We start from the raw sequence: 20,859 nt of genomic DNA on the forward strand, positions 1-20,859 counted from the left end.
ATAATTTTATTTTGTGTTAAGAGACTTTCCCATAGTGACTTTTTGCCTTATTATTACATAGAGTGTAGTAGGACTCAGTTTGCAATGATATTCCTAGTAGGTCTTTGTTTGTTTCTTTTTAATATATGTCTCCTGCTCTTAACTATAAGGTCTATGGGAGCAGCAGCTGAGCTTATTTTATTAACCTCTATATTGCTAGTGCTGGGCATATATTAGGCCCTTGTAATGCAACTCTGATTCTAACTACCTGGAGTTAGTCCACATTTCACAAGTTAAGGACACAGTCTCTAGGAAGACTGCTGTTACTTCACCACCAGCCACAACTCTGGGGGTTCCCTGGCTACTCATGCTTCTGACCAACTGGCTACAAATTTGAAAGTTCCCGCTATCCCTCAGGTTTGAATGACTCACAGAACTCAGGAAAGTGCTATATTTATGATTACAGTTTTATTATAAAGGACAGAAATCAGGACCAGCCTGAAGAGGAGACCCATAGGACAAGATCTGGGAAGGTCCCAAACAGGGAGCTTGTGTGTCCTCTCCCTATAGGATCAGAACATGTCACCCTGACAGCATATCGATATATAATTACCAACCAGGAAAGCTCACTTGAGCTTTGGTGTCCAGAGTTATTTTTGGTGTTTCATTACATAGGCATGATTAATTGAACACTGGTCATGAGGTTGGTTGAACTTGCTCTCTAGCCTTCTTCTCCTCTCCTAAGTCTGAGCTGATATCATGTGGCTCAAAGCCCAACCTTCGTATCACATGATTGGTCTTTCCAGCTCCGTTATCCCCTATCCTGAAACTAACTATGGGCCTACCATGTGTCACCTCATTACACAAACTCAGGTGAGGTCCTAGAGGCCCACCATAAATAACAAAGACACTCCTATCACTTAGGAGATTCCAAGGGTGTAGAAACTCCCTCCTAGGAACCTGGGACAAAGACCAAATTCTTTACATAACAGCCCTAAAAAAATATTGACTAATTATCAGTATAAATATTGAGTGAATAAGTGCATGGGATGCAGTGGAACTCCAGGCCTTTCCAGCTCTGACATTCCATAAAGATGTTGTTGATGACAGCAGCAACCATAATAGTTAGCACATGTTCTATGTCTTGGTAGCCATTAAGACTGGTCAGAAATATGCTGGTTTTTTCTTTCATTCCAGGGACATGATACATGAGAGTTCCTTTTCCACCTCTATGAAAGTAGACATAGCTATGTGACTTGCTGTGACCAATGAAATATTAGTGAAACTGATATGAGTCACTTCAGGGTAGAATCTTTAAAAGCGATGTGACTTTTGCCACATTCTTTTATTCAGTGTATTAGCATGAATTGGGGAAGCTAGAGATCCGAGTTGAACATGTAGCATGAATAAGAGATAAATTTTTGCTGGGTTAAGGTTTTGGGATTGTTTATTACTGAAGCATAATTGTTTAAGCATAGCATATAACACTGTACACACAGTATTGAATTCTTGTCATAATTTCATACTTCCTATAATCTACGAGGTGGTCAGAATTAATAGCCTCATTATTTTGAATGAAGAAACTGAGGCACAAAGGGGTTATGTCCAAATTCACATCACTGGTTAGTGGCAGAGCTGAGTCAAGGAGTCAGATCCAAGAAACGGTCTCCAAATCGAACTGTTAGATGGTACAAGTCAACGAAATTGAAGCAATGAGAGAAAAGTACTTGTTGGTGGGTAGAACCTTGAAGAGCAATATGGCGTGGGATGGTTTTTTACACTCTGCTGCTGTTTGATTTTATTTAATTGCTTTGTCCTTTTAGTTGCTTGCTGAGAGGAGGAGACAGTCTGGAAGTGTCTCTAGATATGCTTTTGACATTTTGTATTTCATGCCCGTGAAATTGTTGGTTGCTTTTTGAGAATAAATACAGAAGCTGTATTTAAGATAATTTCTCCATGCCACATAAAAGTCTTTGATGATTCCTTGGCTTTTGAAGAAATAAGCATCCAAATGAATAAATAGCTATATAATGTGATTGGGCAGAATTTACGTGTAAATGGCGACAAGGAAGGACTGAGGATAGATCTCTTCTGGTCCCTCCTGGCCCTTGTAATCCTTTGAATACTTAACTGGATTTTCCTTCAAACATTTTTTATTGCCTCCTGAAATTTGAATGGGAAGCAAATTCATCAAGTATAGTCATGAATTATGAACAGTCATGTTTTGGCTTCAGGAGACGGGTCTGCAGTAGAGATGAGGAGTATCCTGGGAGGCTCTGAGTGGGAGAGAAAGTGTAAGCCGTGGGTTCCAGCAGCTTGTCCATCTCCCGGGCCTCAGGGTTATCCCTCCTCTGAGCCCTCCTGGCACTAACGTCTGTACCAGTCATCCTGTATATATGAAACAAGCACTGGCTGCTCATGTTTGCTGGCTTCTCAGTCTTTTATCTGTTCCCAAGCTTCCCACAGGCCCATAAGGAAACAGCCTTTATTTGACAGTGACACAATACCTGCTATAGCGCTCTGTAGGTAGAAAACAGTAAATATTTATTAATTATGGTTGACCAGGAAATGGGGATTTATGGGAAATAGGATCGAAAATGCTTTGTTCATCTCTGTGGTATCCTCTGAGAGATGTTTTTCTGTAGGAAAGAGTAGTTGGCTGTCAACACTCCAAAAAGACCACTAGAAAAGCCTGTTGGTCAAAGAAAGCTAAGTTTTTCAGACTTACTGCAGATAGGGAGAATACTACCTCGACGTTGTTAGTAATATCTCAGAAGGGGAAGTCAGGGAAGATATTTATTGGGTTTAGGACCTGGGATAGACGATTTTAAGGAAAGTCTTACAAGGCGGAGACCTAATTGGTATTGGGCATAGTTTCTAACATAATATTTTATACAATGTAAAGGTGAGGGTCTTATTTGATATGTAGCTGTTCGTTTTCAAAAGTAAACTGTTTCGTTGTGGGATCGAGTAGCTAATTTTTAATTTATTTTTTACTGGCCCCAGTATTGTTTAGCACTGAGGGAAAAATGTATGTGCATAAATATTTCTCAATTAAATTGACAATCAAAAAGAAGAAATACTCAGTCCCAGTATTGTTTAGCATAAGGATAGGAAAGTTTGCTGGTTTCAGTTCTCAGGGTAGACAGAGAGCCTGGCAAGTCTCTTGGAGACTCTATATTTATAACCCGAGCCACTAATAAACATCTTTTCTCTAACTCTTCTCACAATGAGCATCTGCACCTTTACATGGGATTGATCATGAAACTCTGACCTGAATTATTTAAATCCACTGGGGTCGAGCTAAGGTAATAATAGAATCCTCTGGCAGGGAAAGCTTAGTTTTCTGCTTTTCAAAATCACTGAAGTTTTCATAGCCTAAATGAGTCAAGTACCTTTCAATGGGTGAAGTGGTCTATTTATTTTGTTTCTGGTCAATCATAAATAATTTGCATCTGTGGTAATTCCTTTTCAAAAGGGGTTGACCCTACATTGCTATATAAGTGGTTCTTACCAAAATTTCCCCACAGGACTTAATAAATGTGATTTCTCCCTACTCTTGAGTAAAGCATTTCCTGCTCCCTGAATGTATTGGTGCAAAGGCCTTTCTTGGAGAATACAGTAAGGTTAGTGGATTATTTTGCTTATTTGAATCATTGGCCACTGCATCCTAGCCCAAAGGTGGCATAAAGACAGAGCTGAAAACCATTTGTTTAAATTAATAATTTTATGCACCAGTGATTTGGGAAATGCAGGCAGAGTAGAACTGAACAATAAGGAAACATGCTTGTGCCCATAAAAGGATAAATTATAGATTATACCGTCAGCATCTGGAATTTAAATGATATGTTTTCTTCTTTGGATGCAAATAACAGTTAATGGTGATAAGGGCATAACAATCCAAATGTAATTTCCCTTCTGGAAATACGTCTTAAAATGATGAAGCTCTTTTCAGTTCAAAAGATGACTTTAAAAGAATTAATTTAAAGGGCTACCCAAAACAAAACAAACTCGGAGAGAATTAATTTGTTTTCTTTCAAAAACAACTCCTTATTCCCCCTGTATTAGTTTTTAAGTTTTCTTAGAAAAATCAGCATCGTCTCTGCATAATAAATACAATCATCATCATCATTATGTCATTTGTTGAGTAACTGCAATGTGATACACTTAGTGCAGGACCCTTTAACTGCATGACGTCAATCAATCCTGTCAACAGCTCTGTGAGGTAGGTATTATTACCTCATTTTCAGATGATAAATTAGAAAATCAGAGAGATTATGTTATTTTCATTGCACGTTGTTTCTCTCAAAGACTCACGAGTCATTGATTGTTAGAGTCAGAATGCAACTCAGAAACGATCCAGATTTACAGAGAAGGAAGCTGAGGCATACAGAATGGACATGACTTGACATAGAATCTTATTATGGGTCGCACATTGTGGTGGGCATTGCAATTGGATAGCCACCATCCATCCTGGGTCAACACTGGTAATTCCTTTCCCCTCATCCATTATCGATTCAGGAAGAGATGATTATCGGTGGTGAAGTGTGAGGGACAGTATGCTGCAGGGCTTCCAGGAACAATTTCACTGATCTTTAAAGAGCTACAAGGAGAGAAGGTAGCCATTTTCCATTAGCCCAAGAGTGATGTCAACCCCAAGGTTGGTAGAGTGGAGAGATGGAAAGCAATCGTTTTCTTGATGACATTGCTGCACCTCTGATTTGATTAAATTTGAAGCTCATCCTACCTCTGGACTCTATATTTATATAAAAGATCTATGGTTATATAGTTACAATAAGTATATAGTTATAATAATTTTCTCATTACTTAATTCAGTTTGAGTCAGGGTTTCTACTGGCTGCTGAAAGGATATCAACATTTAACTTGCAGTTACTTATCTCCCTCTCTCTCATGAGCAGGGGGAGCGCTGGAAAAGAGAGAAATGGAACTTGAAAGCAGGCCAAATTGCATTAAGTGGAAAAGGATGATACTGGAAGCGTTACCGGAGATGATGAGGAAACCAGCAAGGGTTGGGGTAGGGGAAAGTGCGGGGGGTGGGGGAAGAGAGAAAGAGAAAGGGAAAAAAGAAAAGGAAGAGAAACGGGTGCTGTGATGGGTAGCTTTGGAGAGAGATGAATAATTATGTTTTGGAAGTTCTGCTGTGTTATGCAAAGCCCTAGACTCCAGTTTCTCAGACATTTCAAATTCAGTTTGTCTAGTTTTAAGAAAGACGTCCTGTTGGTATTTTTATTCCCATCACGTCACGTTACATATATAAATTACTTTGGGGAGAATTGAGAGTCTTCTCATACAAGGACAGGGTATGCATATTCATTTCTTCAACTTTTCCCCATACTTACCTCAGTTTAAATTTCCTTCCTATATCTTGCATATTTCTTGTTAATTTGAATCAATTACATCCAAATTCATTCCTAGATGTTTCATATTTTTGTTGCTTTTGTAATATGTATCTTTTCTTCTATGATATTTTCTAACAATTTGCTGTTTTTATATAGGAATACTACTTGTTCTGTGTATTATTATTATTAATTATTATACACTCAACCACCTTACCTGTTTTCAATTGAAATCATTATGGCCTAAGAGTTATGCTTCTCTTAGTCTTTCCAGGTATATAATCATATTATCTACAGATGATGGGAAATTTTATTTCCTCCTAATTTTTTTATATTTTAAATTTTATTCTTTTAGATAATTGTGTTAGCTAGTACTTCCATAAAAATGTTAAATAATGTGGTATTCGTGGATGTCATTGACCTGTTACCAACTTTATTGATAATGTTTGTAGTCTTTCCCTGATGCTGCATTCTGGGTGGAGATGTATGTCTTTCCATAGCCATGTTAATCCCTGTCTCTACTGAAAAGGAAGTATACTTTTATTTCTATGGAAATCAGCATAACCAACTTGTCTCTTTTGCATGGGACTTACCCTATTTTATCATTAAATGTTGACTATCCTGGGAAATACCTCACTCCCAGACAAATCAGGATGATTGATACCTTAAACTAAAATCAAGAACGGAGGTGAATCTTATCTGATTATTTTTCAGCATGTATGTGGATACCTTATAATTTTTCAAGTTGACTGATTATTATGATTAACTGTAGTTATATGTTTTATAATATACACAGTTGTCTTTTTCCTTTTGGCATGAACTCCAATTAATCATGTTATATTAGTTCTCTAACTTATTACTGGATTTTATTTGCTAATATTTTATGTTAGGTATTTTTGTCCACAGTCGTAAATGAGATCAGTCTGTGGTTTTCTTTTCGGTGTGTTATCTTTGTTGGGTCTGGGAGCCAATGTTGTGATTTCATAAAATGAATTTTGAAACTTATTTCTTTTTCCATATTGTACAACGATTTAAGTAACATTGGTTTTGCTATTTCTTAACATTTTGGAAAGTTTTTCCTTTGAAACCATATGGACTGGGTATTTTTGCAACGAGTAGCTATTTGACAATTTTTTTTCTAGTTTTTTCCCTCCCAAAAAACAGTAATCGGTTCATTTAAGTCATCTGTCTCTTTGGGTTTTGTTTTTAGTAATTTATGTTTCATTGGACAATCCTCCATTCATGTTTTCAAATTATTTTTTGTTCAGATTTTAAAAATATTTGCATAGAATAGATCAAAATAGTCACATGATTCTTTTAATAGCTCTATCGATCTGTATATTTTTCCATTTTCATTTTAATACTTTTATCCCTTAATTTAACTTATGTTTTTCTATTTTATTGGGTGATTTTTTCCCCCTCTCTCAAAACAAATGCCTATTGGTCTGTCTCTTTTTCTTATCTATATGTTTCTTTATATAGTTTTTTTCTATTTTCTTAGTATACAATTCATTGATTTCTGTTTTTATTTATTATTTCTTTCTGTTTTATTAGGCTTATTTCATTAGTCTTTTTATAACTCCTTGAGAATGTGTGTATAATTCATTTCTCTTCATTCTTTCTTATTTATAATATAAGTGCTTCAGATTGAATTTTTCTCTGAGATGCTTTAGCTGTACCCCATAGATTCTGACATATAGTGTTTCAAAGACCTTTGTCATTCATTTCCAGTTTAAGTGCATTTTAATCAGAAAATGTTATCCATATAATTTCCACTTTAGTCTATTTGGCCCCACTACTTCTGTCATTCTCCAGAATCCAAGGAAGTTTACCAGCCAGCTCATATCCCCTTTCCTTGAGCCAAAGAAAGGATTGTTAATTTTGTCCCTTACGCTTACTTTGTGTTTTCAGCATCTTCCAGAACTCTTTTAATTTCCTCTGCCTTTGGCAACTCTTCCTCATATATTGTGGTTCAGCTTTACACATGCTGCCTACTTCTGTCAGAAATGGAATTTGTGTTCTGTTTCTCCTTTTCCTTGTTGTTTTGGGTGATCTCCAAGAGAAAAAAGGGGTCAGAAACTTCTTTACTCTGACCTCTCATAACTGGCAGTTTTGGGCATGTTATATTCTAGATTGTTCTGCAGAGGATTTGGGGAAGTCGTCAGTTCCACACTCATGCCTCCAGGCATCTCATCAAACCATATTTGAGTCTCTGCCAAGCCCGATCAGATGGAATTTTTCAGTGTGTATCCACTCTTAGACAAATCAGATTCAATTCTCTCAATGGCTTCTCCAAAACTAGTTGCTTTCCATCCTTTTCCTTACATTTCTTCTCAGCTCCTCAGCCTCTGGGGAAAGAGTATTTAAACTGAATCCTGTGAGAACATTCTAGGCAGGGGGCAGATCATGTGCAAAGGGCTGGAGGTAAGAAAGAGACTGACTATTTGGGGAACTGCAAGGCCGGTGTCACTGGCTCATCGAAGCGGAGAAGATGAGGGTGAGAGGGTAGGCTAGCAATGTAAGCTGCAATAGGACGTGGAAATCTTATTCTTTTCGTTATTAGTCCTGGTTATCTGTACCTGTTGTACATCATGGTCTTCAGAAACCTTTTAAAGGCCTGGCTAATGATGAGAATTTAAAATTCCACGGCAGAGAACTCAGGGTTGGGTGTATTAGCTTCTCTTGAGATCACGCAAAGTGGATATTTCTCAAGAGGGTGGCCCTGCAGGAGGTACCGTACTTTGCCCATAGACCAAGGAATGGGCACAGTTCTTAAGTAAATGTGATTTTCAATCACAGCCCAAGTAACCCACATGCTATCAGGGAGCCTTCTCCTATTGAAGGTTCCCCTGCCAGCTCATGGCACACAGTTACCCCCTGGGGAACAGAAATGAAGGGATCTTAATGAATTTCGTGAGACTACATGTATAGATACAATTCACCCTGTGTAGGGGGCAACTGACTTATAAGATGAGGACCCCTTTTTGACCTAACAAGGCTATTTGGTGCTCCTTTTCCCTTCTGCTTCTTAGCACCTTTCAAATGGTAAATGCAACGAAATAAAAATATGTATTAGCTAGTTATCACTGGCTCTTTAAGTGTGTGATGGAGGTGGGTTAACCTAGCAGTGGGGTTAGTGCCTGATCTAAGGGCTTCTGTTCTGCTTCCATTCAGTCCCATGCAGCATTTGATTCTGCTGGAAAACATCCTGGTGGAAACTCTGTTCCTTTGATGCATCTAAAATAGCCTCTGTGCTCACCCTGTTCCTATCTCATCATTTTCACTTCCTGTATCCGCTCCTTACATGTTGATGTCCTGCAGGACTCTGTCCTCTGCTCTCTTCTCTTCTCGGGCTCCGAGTTCTGCCTGGTGGCCTTGTTCGTGTATTATACGTGGTAAGAACTGACACCTGGGTTCTGAGGATGTCCGCATCTGTGACTTCCTGCTGAGACATCTGTTGGACATCTGCACCAACACATCTCCTCAGCATATCATCATCAACGTGGAACTCACCAGTGCCCTGAACTCGGCCAGGCGGGAGCCCTCCTCCACATCCAACCTGCTGGTGAGAGTGGCACCAGCCACATAATCACTTAAAGCCAAAACCTAAGTGTCATCCTCCGTGCCATCCTCTCCCTAACCCAGCATCTCATCAGTCACAAATCCCACCGATTCTGCCTCACAAACTCTTCTCCATGCCTCTTCCCTACTTCCACTATCACTGCCTAATCCAGACCAAATTCATCACTGTTTCCCTGGATACGTTAAGCAAACCTCCGATTCATCTTCCTGCCTACAGTGCCCGCCCCGCACCCCCCCCCCCCACACCTACTCTACTTTTCCATCCTATGTCACAGTTACCTTTTAAAAATGGACTGAGGGCCCCACTGCCACCCCTCCTCCCCAGTAGACCAAAGATGACAGAGGCATGTTGTGTCAGCCACTATGATTAGATGGTGACCAAAGTCCCTGTGTCCCTTCCTTGACTGTATGTTAACCTCCTGGAAATGATGCACAACTCTAGGGAAAACAGCAGGAAACAAACCCCAGGTTAATGATGTTTCTGTCACTGGGGCAGATTGAGGGCTAGAAATAGAATCACCTTGAGTTAGGGAAGAAAAATTTATCATTCTAACACACCTGAGACTCAAAGGCTGCACTAGTTTTAATATGTTTGTCTTCAGTAGATAAAAAGGCCCTGAGGGTCCATGTCTAACCTATCTGTGTGATTGTTGGGCCTAACTCAGGGCCTGGAACATAGTAGGTGGTCGGTACACACTTGCAGAATTTGTATGTACATTTCCTACCTCACTCCTGATCTGGGTCAGTGAGAGAACCTTTGAGAAACTTGTTTTTCTCTTTTAAGGAAGGGTGGTTTTATACTGAGACAGGCACTTAGGAAAAGGAGCTGGTGAGGGAAGGAGGTGGGGGTGGGGCAGAGACAGAGAGAGAGAGAGAGAGAGAGAGAGAGAGAGAGAGAGAGAGAGAGAAGGTGTATGAGCTGGACTTCTTTGAGTGTAAGAATCGCAGATTATTATTCGAACACCTCCAACAAGAGCATAGACTGGATACTTCTCAGTGGATCGGCTCTGGGGTTGGTAAGGAAGAAACTGGATAAGGCCAAGCAGTGTTCACTCCACTTGTTTATACCTTCTCATTGTGTGAAAAGAAAATTATCCTTGTCCATGCATATAACTAACTGTGAGCTGGAGTGCGCCGTCCTGGCTAATATTAACGCAATGAAGCAGCTTGGCCCAAGGTGGCCTTGCCAGCAGCCGACAAGCTGCTCCTTGGCTCTGGCAGCCCCTGTCCTGCCACGTCAAGCTAAGGACAGCCCCGGGAGCCTGTTTTCCCTAGGACCTCCCGTGCTATGCTCCCTCTAGGTAGTGGTAGAAGGCCGAAGGGTTTCTACGACTGACTTGTGTTTATTCTCAGAAAGCCTTTTGGGTGGCTCTGGGCTTCCTAGGGAGACAAATCATTTTGCTTATACTGCATTTCCCCGAAAAGAAGACCTAGCCGGACCATCAGCTCTAATGCGTCTTTTGGAGCAAAAATTAATATAAGATCCGGTCTTATTTTACTATAATATAAGACTGGGTATAATACATAATATAATATAATATAATATAATATAATATAATATAATATAATATAATATAATATAATATAATATAATCGGGTCTTATATTAATTTTTGCTCCAAAAGACGCATTAGAGCTGATGGTCTGGCTAGGTCTCATTTTTAGGGAAACAGGGTAATCCAGAGATTCATGCAGAATGCTCAGTTTTGCCCTATAGCTTTTTTTTTTTTGTCTTTGTAAGCTGGCCAATCTGTTTAAAATTTGTCACCTTCCCAAACCTTAAATTGGCACCACTCATGTTTTTAATTGCTTGCTTTTCAATAGGCCTTTTATTACATAGAAGGTTTGCAAGATATACAGAGGGTGCCAAAACAAGTTTACACATTTTAAGAAAGAACAACTGTATTAAAATTGTAATACTCAAATATCGATAACAAAAGATGAATGCAAGTCATGTTTGATTTCTGCAATTACAAGAGGTGCTCAAAGTGGTTACCATCAGCGTCCAGAAACTTCTGATTATGGCGAACTACTGCTTGAGCGACATTGACCAAAATGTCCACTTGTACACATTTTTTTTTGGCACCCCCGGTATGGAATGTATTTTTAAAATATCAGCTTCCAGGCTGTGGACAACATCCATTAACTTGCATTTCACTGAAGCAGATTGCCAGAACTCTTTCCCCATGAGATAATGTTTAATGAGCATACTACCTGATTACTCAGTGACAACACAGGTATGTGGCAGGCAGAGTTCCACAGGTAATTGAGGTGACTTGATAAGTATGCTGCACAAATATCTTCATCGCTCATAGGCAAAGATCTGAGGCCGAACACCCAACCTGTCCACACATGTGGTGGACGCTGCTGCTGCCCTGCCCTGATCCCCTTTACCAGGCCAGTTGGCAGGGTTGGCTGTTGGTGGCTCACAGCTGTCCCTGCTCCAGACAATTGTCCTAGGAACAAGATTGATTTCCACTGGGACTTTATGCCTCCACCTACACATCCTGTGTCGCATGACTGACTGACATGGAAATACAGAAGAGTAGCCCTTCCTCTCAAGTAGGGACCAGCTCTGGGGTACCCCTCATGCCGCAGAGCTCCCTGTGGGTTCAGGCTGAGGCAAGCTTCAGCTGAGACCACGTTCTTGCTCAGCTTCTTCCACAGCCCCATTCTGCTTTCTCCACTCCCCTTCTCCTGGGAGCATTGTCTGTATAAACCTCGTGAAGCCACATCAATGACTTAAGCTCTGTCTCTGGGGAAACTGACCCAAGACACCACTTACGTACTTTCTACAAGAAGAAGGAAAACAATAACCCAAAAATTAAAGTGGTGGAGCAAATTAATCAAAAGGGGACAAAAGAAATTATGAAGGATGGGGACAACACTTCCTCATTTCCCCCTCTTATTTCAGTTCAATTTATCAGTCATTTTTGAGCAACTAATCCCTCACTGTTGTACATTTTGGTTATTTTCAGTCTTTGGCCATTACAAATAATGGTGCAACATGTAGTCTCAAACATATATCCTCAATTGCATCTCAACTCTGAATCTTTTTATGGCCAAATTTGAATAAGAGAAATTACCAGGGCATAAAGTGTATTGGTGGTTTTCAAAATCCTAATACATATTGTAAAATTTCTCTGGAAGGGGGATAATAACTCACTGCACTATCCACATAATATGAGCATGGCCCATTTCACAGTTCTGCTATCATTAGTTTTTAGAAAAGCTTGGTGCTTTTATAGCAAGATAGTTTCTATTTTTAATTTAATTTTCTTTGATTACTTACGAGATGGCCTATTTTTTTAATGGTTATTAGAAATTTTAATTACTTCTGTATTGTCTGTACATGTCATTACTTATTATTCTGAAGGACCATTTTTCTTCTATTTGTCCTTAATGGTAGTAGGTCCATTTAATAAACTCTTGCAATGTACTGGGCATGGAGTTAAGTGATTCACATGTATTATTTTAATTAATTTTAACGCAATTATTATTTAATGTAATTTTCATGTATTTTATGTAATTATGAAGTGGTCACTGCTAGGTCACATGGCTCCTTAATGCAAATGAGAAAATGTTCCTACTACCTCAGATAGGAATGTACAGTCATGCTCCAGGGTACATGACTTGGTGAGTATAAAGTGAGGTGGTTTTTAGTTTCTACTTGTTCCTTCAACTGTGCTCCCTAGTTCTTGTGCGGTGAACAATGTGGACAGTTGTACAAGGAGACCTGCTCTTGAGTCTCACAATAACTCTTTGTAGTAGGAATTATTTTGTCTAATTTGTACATGAGGAAATTGAGCCTCAGGCAGTTTTTAAATTGGCTTGTCCAAGTTCATACACCTGTAGAATAAGCCAGGATTTGAATACAAGCCTGGTAATACCAAAACTAGAAATTCTAATCATGGTGCTATGTTGCTTTAACCTAGTGGTTAAATGAGAAATATTTTTTTTCTCATTTTGTCTTTTAGCTTTTTGATGTATAGAAGACTGAAATGTTTATGCAACTAAATTGAGCAATTAATCTCTTCCTTTGTGTTTTTTCAAAAAATGTTTTTGTCTTTGGTTTTATGCTTAGAAAATGATGATTTTTAGGTTTAAAAGTTCTTTCTTTGACTTCCTACCCAAAATTAGGAGCAGTTTCAGCTAAAAATATCCAACATTGTATTTCAAAGTCAGTGAAACACGACTTAATGTTTCTACAGTTTTCCTTTTGAGAGTTGTACAATTTTTGCCTGAACAGGTGATCTCACATCTTTCTTAGAAGCTAGATGATATTGAATCAACTCATATGCTTGCATAATGTGTCATGTTAGTGAGTAAAACCGCTTCCCTTAACAAACTTAAATTTAGAACCAACAAGATTTTACATAGGAAAAAGGAGCTCTGTGAAGAGAAAAGGGGCTGGATCAGTGTCCCTGAATTTTGACTTATCTCTGAAAATCATTTCTGCTCTGTACCAATCACAGCCCCGTGATGATTTTGAGAGTGAACTCTTTTTCCCTTCCAACTCTGACCCAAGCATACAGTAAACCCGTTCTCTAAATTTTTCTAGAGATGGCTCCTACTTTGAAACAATTTTTACTAAGCAATTTAGGTAAAGAAAAACAAAATACTGAGACTATATAAATGTAATACAATCCAACACATGAATTGCAGGCTTTTGATTCCACCGACACTGTCTGGAGCAAGTCCCATGTCTTCTCATATTCAGGGAGGCACAACTTGACTGACACTTGCCTGGGATCCAGCCTTCTTCTTCTGGCTTTGCCTCTTTGCAGAAGGTTCCATCTTAACTTTCTTTCACCCTGTTAGAGTTGCCAACTGGAAATCTTGACCCCTTTGTACTTCAAACTAGGGCAATGGTGTGCCCTTTACACTTCATCCAGATCTCGCTCTCCCTGGTTGTTTAATTGTCCTATGAGCACCTCAAACTGACCTCCCCAGTTCCTTCCCCAAACCCACCTCTTCTCCTGTATCCTTGTACTCTATGAGGGGCAGCCCCTTCTATTCTAGATTCCTCCTACTTACTCATCCTCGAGCCTAACCCCCGATGCATAACACTCTCTAATGCCCTTTCAAGTCATCCTTGTCTTTGTAGTTTCACTCTCACAACCTTCAATCAGAACCTGGATTACTTTGAGAGCCTCCTAACCTGTCCTTTCTGCATCCAATTTGGCCTTTTCAACTTAATGAAAAATGATTTATTGAATACCTATTTATGTGTTAGGTCCTATAAAATAGTAATAAACAAAATGGACATGTTCCTCCGTTTATGGAGTTTATTTTCAAGAAGGGAAGACATTCACTTATTTATTACACTAGTATTTATTGAGCATTTTCTATGTACAAGTTTCCAGGCTAGAAGCTATATATATATAGTAGTGAACAAACAAATAGGAGCTAGACATTTTGGTCCTGACTTCATGGAGCTTAGATCTAGTGGGAGAGAAATAATAAATAATGAATAAATAAGCACACAAATAAATGTGTAATCGCAATTTATGATTACAAAGTACAAGATATTATAATAGCTTATGGGAGGAGACCTGCTCTAGATAGTCAGGTAGATTAAAGATGATTGGAAATTCTCTACTTCTCCTCCCATTGAGAGGTGAAATCTAATGTCCTTCCCGTAAACCTAGTTAGCCTTAGTTATTGGCTTAACTAACAGAACGAGTACAAGTGATGTTCTGGGATTACAAGGCTAGTTCCCAAGAGGCATTGCAGATTCCACCCAGGCCTTTCAAAACACTGTCCTTGGGGGGTCTGAGTGATCAGGTATGATGACGGCTGACCACTCTGACCTCACTATGTATAGCCACTCTGGTCCTGTTAATCCCAGACTTCCTGTTATTCCCACCAAGGCACCAAATATATGAGTGAAGCTGTCTCAGGCCCTCTAGAAGAGTCTATCCACCAGCTGAGTACCACTGAGAGACCTTAGTTGATGCTATCAGGAGCTGAAGAATCACCCAGATGAGCCCTGCCCAATTTCGATTCCCCAAGTCACAAATAAGTCTGCCCTCCAGGGATGACTCTTTCCTCTCTCCACAGGTACATTAATATAACTAAATGATGTAGAACCGTGATGCTATATTCTCTTAGCAGGAGTCCCAAAAAAGTGATGGCCAACTAATACATACAGAGCATGACTATGTGTCAGTTACTGTATCGAGGGCTAAACATATCTCACTCAACACCCCTAGAAAGCTGAAACTGCATAGAAACTGCTTCATCTTTATTTTTACTAATGAGGAAATTAACGCACAGAGAGGCCCAAATACTGATCCATGACTGCCTCATTAGTAAGTGGCAGATCTGGGATTTGAATTCAGGAAGCGTAATCTTACGCCATGCCCTTAGGCAATGTGCTATACTGGCCTGTGGCCATTAGTCCATTCTATTCTAATCGGAATTTGAGAAGATTTTTTTTTAGGCAGATTGGTTTTCCCTGAGATACAGTTCCAAGGAGATCTGGACCAGAGGTATGGGTGGGCAAAGTTCAGAAATGGGACAAAAGACTCATTTGGGGGCTAAATTTCCCTATGGAAACTGTCTTGACCCGTCACATCTCTTTCTAGGATTTAATTAAATATTTTCTGAAGTGGTCCCAGATTCCCAGCCTTATTTTTTTTTTTGCCAAATAGAAAACCTTACAAAGGACCCCTGTCCTTCTTTCCTTGGGTTTCCATTGATTTGCTCCTCCTTCACTTTTGATTCCGTCTCCTTTCCTGCCGCCCCACTCCCCCCCACCCCCATTCCTGTCTCTCCAGCAGGATCTTACTGCCTTTTTTTTTTTTTTTTTTTTGGTGAACAGAAGGCAAAGATAAAATCAAGTGGACTGTTCCCAGCCACAGAAAGGTAAACGCTGCCACTGTCTACTACAGGAATGGTGTTAAATATGCATCCTAGAAAAGTGAAGGCTGACACAGAGACTTCCTGCCAGGATCCCTGAGGCACTTCGAGCTATATCACCAGGGCTTTTACAAACCAGTCCGTCAGAGGCATTATTGAACATTCACTGGGGTGAGTGCAGACTTCAGAGGGGGTTGCTTGCTTGACCTTATTTCTAATCCTTCAACACCTCAGGCTGCTGTGCTTTTATTTATAATGTACCCTCTACCTGGAACCTTCCTCCCACCCCCAAGTCTCTTTTTAGGGCCTGCATTTTTTAAGTCTTCTTGTGCCGAGCACCATATAGCCACTATCTAAAATCTATGGAAAGGATTTTATTTTATTGTGGTTTAATTTCCATAAGACATTATATTAGTTTCAGATGTACAACATAATGATTCAACATTTGTGTATGTTGTGAAATACTCCCACGAAGTCTAGTTAACATCTATCACCATACATGGTTACAGAAATTTTTTTCCTGTGATGAGAACTTTTCAGATTTAGTCTCTTAGCAACTTTCAAATATGCAATACAGTCTTCTTAACTGTAGTCATCATGCTATACATTCCATTGCCATGACTTGTTTATTTTATAACTCACAGTTTGTGCCTTTGGACCTCCTTCACTCATTTTGCCCATCCCCTTGCCTCTGGCAGCCACCAATCTGTTCTGTGTCTATGAGGTTCAGTTTTTGTTTTTGTTTTACGTTCTAAATATAGAAGAAATCACACAGTAGTTGTCTTTCTCTGTCTAACTTATTTCACTTACCATAATGCCCTCAAGTTCTATCCATGTTGTTGAAAACGGCAAGGCTTTATTTTTTTCATAACTGAATAATATTCCATTGTGTGTGTGAGAGTGTGTGTACGTGTGTGTATGTGTATGTATACATATATACATATATACTGCGTTTCCACAAAAATAAGACCTAGCCAGGACCATCAGCTCTAATGCGCCTTTTGGAGCAAAAATTATATAAGACCCGGTATTATATTATGTTATTATATTATATCATATCATATCATATCATATCATATCATATCATATCATATCATATCATATCAAAGACCTGGTCTTATTTTGCTATAACAGATGATAGTAAAATAAGACTGGGTCTTATATTAATTTTTGCTCCAAAAGACGCATTAGAGCTGATGGTCTGGCTAGGTCTTATTTTTGGGGAAACACAGTATATAGTATATCACACTTTCTTTATCCATTGAACTGTTTGTGTATATTTAGGTTGTTTCCATCTCTCTTGGCTATTGTGACTAATGCTGCAGTTAACACAGGGGTGCATATATCTTTTCAAATTAGTGTTTTGAATTTCTTTGGACAAATACCTAGAAGTGGAATTGGTTGGTTATAAGAAAGTTCTATTTTTCAATTTTTTGAGGAACCTCCATACTGTTTTCCATAATGGGTGCACCAACCGACATTCCCACCAACGCTGCATGAGGGTTCTCTTTTCTCTACATCCTCACTAACACTTGCTACTTCTTGTCTTTTTGATAATAGCCTAGAAAGGCTTTTTAACAATGATGATACTGTGTTTTCCCAAAAATAAGACCGGGTCTTATATTAATTTTTGTTCCAAAAGATATATTAGAGCTTATGTTCAGGGGATGTCATCCCGAAAAAATCATGCTAGGGCCTATTTTCTGGTTAGGTCTTATTTTTGGGGAAATACGGTATTACACTTGAGTTTTGGCTGCTAAGTGGAGAGTATTGCAAATCTGTTAACTTCTTGCCATCTCCACCACTACCACCCAACACTAAGCCACCAGCATATCTTCCCTGAACTACTTACTATAATAGCCTCCCAACCAGTCTCCCCACTTATTCTCTCCTCATGGAGGAAAGAGTCATCTTCCCCAAACTTACTGTATTTTGCCATGTATTATGTGCTCCCATGTATAATGCGCACAATGTTTTTGGCTGAAACTTTGGAAAAACAATCTTTTGTTTTAATTTTTCAAGGGATTTTCCAATAATTTTTGGAACTATCAGCTAAAAATAGCATCTAGATCGCTAGCTCCTGCCTAAAGTGTATGAAGAGAAAAGTCACGCTGTTCACCCTGTGGTAATAAAGTCGGCATCACCTATCTTATCAAGGCAGTCACTTACTTTGTGGACACAATACGTCACTCTTCGTTTCATTTCCTTGAATCATTGGCCGAAATTACTTCCATTGCACATTCATCATACATTAAACAAAACCGATTATCCTATTCCAGGGTTTTATTTTGCATACAGATAGCATTATTGATTTCTGAAGTTACACTTTTAGCTCATAAACATAAATAGAATAATTACAAACATTTATACAGATACAGAATTAGTACTACCCATGTATAATGCACATCCTTATTTTTATCTCACAAATTTGGGCAAAAAAGTGTGCATTATACACAGCAAAATACAGTAACTAGATTATATCACATCAAAGTCTTCTCAATCTATTTAGGATGAAATCCAAACATTTTCTATGGCTTCCAAGGCTTTCTACCATTTGGCTCCTGCTTACTTGCCAACCTCAGTATTTCAGTTACTAAGGCTGTATCATAGATTACCCCAAAATGTAGTGACTTAAAACAATGACAGTATTTTGCTTTCAAATATGTAGTTTGAGCAGGACTTGGTGGACATAGGTCACTTCTGTTCCTCTTGGTATTCGCTGTGGCAATTGAAGACCAGCCGCTGGACTCACGTAAAGTCTTGTTCAGTCTCATATCTGGTGGTTGATGATGACTGACAGCTGAGTCCTCCATTGGTGCTGTCAGCCTGAGGACCTCTGCATGTGGCCTGGGCTTTCTTACAACATGGTGGCTGAGACCTAAGGCAAATGTCCCGAGAAAGAGAGAGTCCGGTAGAAGGTATATCGCCTTTACTAACCTAGCTTTGGAATTAAGACAGGATCACTTCCACTATATTCTATTTGGCAGTCACAAAGCCTTGCCCAGGTTCAAGAGGGGGATAGACTCCACCTCTTGATGGAGTGTGGCATGTGGGACCGAAAATATTACTGTAGTCATTTTTGAAAACTATACTCTGTCTCACACATCTTCAACAATTTCCCACACAGCTCACTAAAGTCAAAGAATGTTTTGTGAACCATGTTAAATATTTGTTTTTTAATTAAAGTTTATTGGGGTCAAAATTGTTAGCAAAACCACACAGACTTCAGGTGTACACCCAATGGTATTTTTTAAAGAAATAGAACAAAATATCATCAGATTCGTATGGAACCACAAAAGACCCTGCATAGCCAAAGCAATCCCTAAGAAAAAAGAACAATGCTGGAGGTATCATGTTAAATATTTTGAAGGCATGTTCTATGTTCTAAATGTTTGTGTCCCCCCAAATTCATATGTTGAAAACCTAATAGCCAATACGATGGCATTAGAAAGTGGGGACTTTGGGATGTGATTAGGGCATGAGGGCAGAGCCCTCATAAGTGGGATTAGTGGCCTTGTAAAAGAGACCACAGAGAGATTCCTGCCTCTTCTGTCATGTGAGGATACAACCAGAAGTCTGGGACCTGGGAGAGGGCCCTTCCTGACCATGCTGGCACCCTGATCTCAGACTCCCAGCCTCAGACCTGTGAGAAATACATTTCTGTTGTTGATAAGCCACCTAGTCTGTAGTATTTTATTATAGCCACCTGAATGGACTAAGAAAGCATGCATAGTCATTGTAACAATCCTGCAATTTATCCCCATTTCAGAAAGCTGGTATGTGACAGAATAAGGATTTGAAAAAGTTTTACTTTCCTTCAATCACTGCTCCCAATGTGGTAGTTCAAATCTCACGCCCCCCTCTCCAACCAATATCCTGAACAGATTCCATAACTTTATAGCCAACATTGGTTAGTGAAACAGCCATTTCAGCATTTACAGTCCAATCTCATTCGCGTTTGAAACTCCAATCTTAAATCTATTCTTAAGCTCCCCTCCTGTCTCTCTTTACCCCTAGCTCAGCTGAAACTGGGGTGTGAGGTACACGCAGTAGGGAGGGACCATGGGCTGCTCATTCACCTCTCCTTTCCTGCCTTTTCAGGTTCTAGAATGCTTTTGTGTTTACCACTGGGCAGAAGGGCTGGGAAACATGGCTGAGTGGTCTTTGTTCGCTGGCTGCCATCGGTCGACAAAGTTGCTCCGAGTCATTTTCTGGTTCCCGGTGATCTGTGTTGATGGTGGACATGTTTTCTTGGGATGCTGGTTGCCTGTATCCCACACCTGCAGTGATGAAGCTCCCTCAGAGATGGTAGTTGTGTGTTCTTTTCATTACCTCCAGTAGCCTGCACACCACGCTCTCCAGATGGGTTGTGGCCTTGGCCAGCTAGCAGCTGTCCACACAACATCATGGCTGCTGTCTCCTCGTCTAACCTCTGTGACAATCATGTGGAGTCATAGAAACTTCCACAGCTTCTTCCGTGACATCTAATAGCCTTGATGAACTGGGTTTAGATAGGCTAGCTGCCACCTTGTTTCTAGGCACACCACACCAGTTCTCTCCTTTCCAGACTGGCCACCCAACCTGAGAACTCTCTAGACAAGAAGGCCCCATCACAATGTTTATTTCCTGGAGAGATTGCCAGTGTCACCCAGGGACTCCTTCCCTCCATACACTCTGGCCAACAAGGGATCCTAGGTTGTGTGTGTGGGTTTCTGCAGTCCACTGCCCCAATTGAGGACACTTCCCATCACTGTGAGGGGTCCTCAGGAGTCCTCCTCCCTTGACCTGAGGTGCAAGGAGAACCAGTTAAGTGGCCTTTTAACGAACCTTGTGGAGAGTTTCCTGCTCTCTTTATGATTTTGCCAGGGGACGAGCCCTTATTCTTTTTCTCTCCAGCTTTGATCCTGGACCTCAATTCTGGGGCAACAGGAAGCTTCCCACTCAGCACCTGGTTACAGTCATAAAATGACTGTAGTGACCTCACATTTAGACTCCACAGACTAAGGAGCCTCTCTTCCCTCAGCAGCTGAAAAAAAATGGGCTTTATTCTAATAGGACAAACTTAGGTCATATGTCCA

General features: G+C 39.8%; 1 pseudogene; it reads right to left on the reverse strand.

Annotated features, from left to right (window-relative positions):
* Positions 1-20,026, reverse strand: part of LOC109445392 (small ribosomal subunit protein uS15m pseudogene) — a 153,159-nt pseudogene extending 133,133 nt beyond the window's left edge.
* Between the last annotated feature and the right edge of the window lie 833 nt (positions 20,027-20,859).

Source organism: Rhinolophus sinicus, chromosome 5 (genome assembly GCF_057876585.1).
Source record: "Rhinolophus sinicus isolate RSI-liver-muscle chromosome 5, RSI-T2T, whole genome shotgun sequence".
NCBI lineage: Eukaryota > Metazoa > Chordata > Mammalia > Chiroptera > Rhinolophidae > Rhinolophus > Rhinolophus sinicus.